The sequence below is a fragment of the Canis lupus genome, chromosome 4, assembly GCF_011100685.1.
Source record: "Canis lupus familiaris isolate Mischka breed German Shepherd chromosome 4, alternate assembly UU_Cfam_GSD_1.0, whole genome shotgun sequence".
In the NCBI taxonomy this organism is placed as follows: domain Eukaryota; kingdom Metazoa; phylum Chordata; class Mammalia; order Carnivora; family Canidae; genus Canis; species Canis lupus.
This window is the reverse complement of record NC_049225.1, coordinates 28,631,840-28,632,835: the sequence shown is the minus strand read 5'-3', so window position 1 is coordinate 28,632,835 and position 996 is coordinate 28,631,840. Positions and strand designations below refer to the sequence as shown.

At 37.8% G+C, this 996-nt stretch overlaps 1 non-coding gene across 1 annotated transcript; it reads left to right on the top strand.

Moving 5' to 3' along the window:
- The first annotated feature begins 576 nt into the window (after positions 1–576).
- On the top strand, positions 577–681 carry LOC119871747. Its single transcript, XR_005358726.1, has one exon. It is a non-coding gene; the product is annotated as a U6 spliceosomal RNA (small nuclear RNA).
- The last annotated feature ends 315 nt before the right edge of the window (positions 682–996 follow it).

The following is a 996-nucleotide window of genomic DNA, read 5'->3' as shown; positions in this document are numbered from 1 at the left end:
CATGTGACCCAGCAATTCCACTCCTAAGTATACCTCCAGAGAAATGAAAATGTGTGTCCATGCAAAAATTTGCACATGCATGGCCACAGCACCAGAATTATTCATAACAGCCAAAAAGTAGAAACAATTCAAATGTTCTTTAACTAAAGGACAAAATATAGTACAGCCACCCAATGGACTAGTATCTGACAATGAAAAAGAATGAAGTACTGCTACATGCTACCACATGGGTGAACCTTGAGAACATCATGCTGAGAGAAGCCAGTCACAAAATCATGCACGATTCCATTTACATAAAATGTCCAGAATAGTCTCATCCACAGAAACTTTAAAGCACATGAGTAGTTGTCAGGGACTGGGAGAGAGAGAATGGGGAGAGACTGCTAATGGATAATAGATTTCTTTTTTCTTGGAGTAATGAAAATATTCTCTGTGAATATACTAAAAATAACTGAGTTGTACACTTGATAAGGCATGTAAATTATCTCAATAAACCTGTGTTTGTTTTTAAAAAGGTATGAAGTACTGCCACATGCTACGATATGAAACCTGAAAATATGTTAAGAACCAGTCACAGTGATCACTTCGGCAGCACATATACTAAAATTGGAATGATACAGAGAAGATTAGAGGCCCCTGCGCAAGGATGACACGCAAATTCGCGAAGCATCCCATATTTTTTGTTGTTGTTAAGTCTTGTTGACATTCATCATACCACCGAATTTTAGGAATACAGAGTTGTGCTGTGGAAAAAAAAAAAAAAAAGAACCAGTCACAAAAGATCATGTATTACATAATTCCATCTATAGGAAGGAAAAATGTCCATAACAGGCAAATCTAAAAAGAGAGAAAGTAGAGAAGTAGTTGCCCAGGGTTGGGGACTAGAGGCTGGGAGGAACAGTGAGTGATTGCTGAGGAACACAAGGTTTTCTTTCTGGCATGATGAAAGTATTCAAAATCTAGGTAGCGGTGATTAGGTGCTACATTCTGTGAATA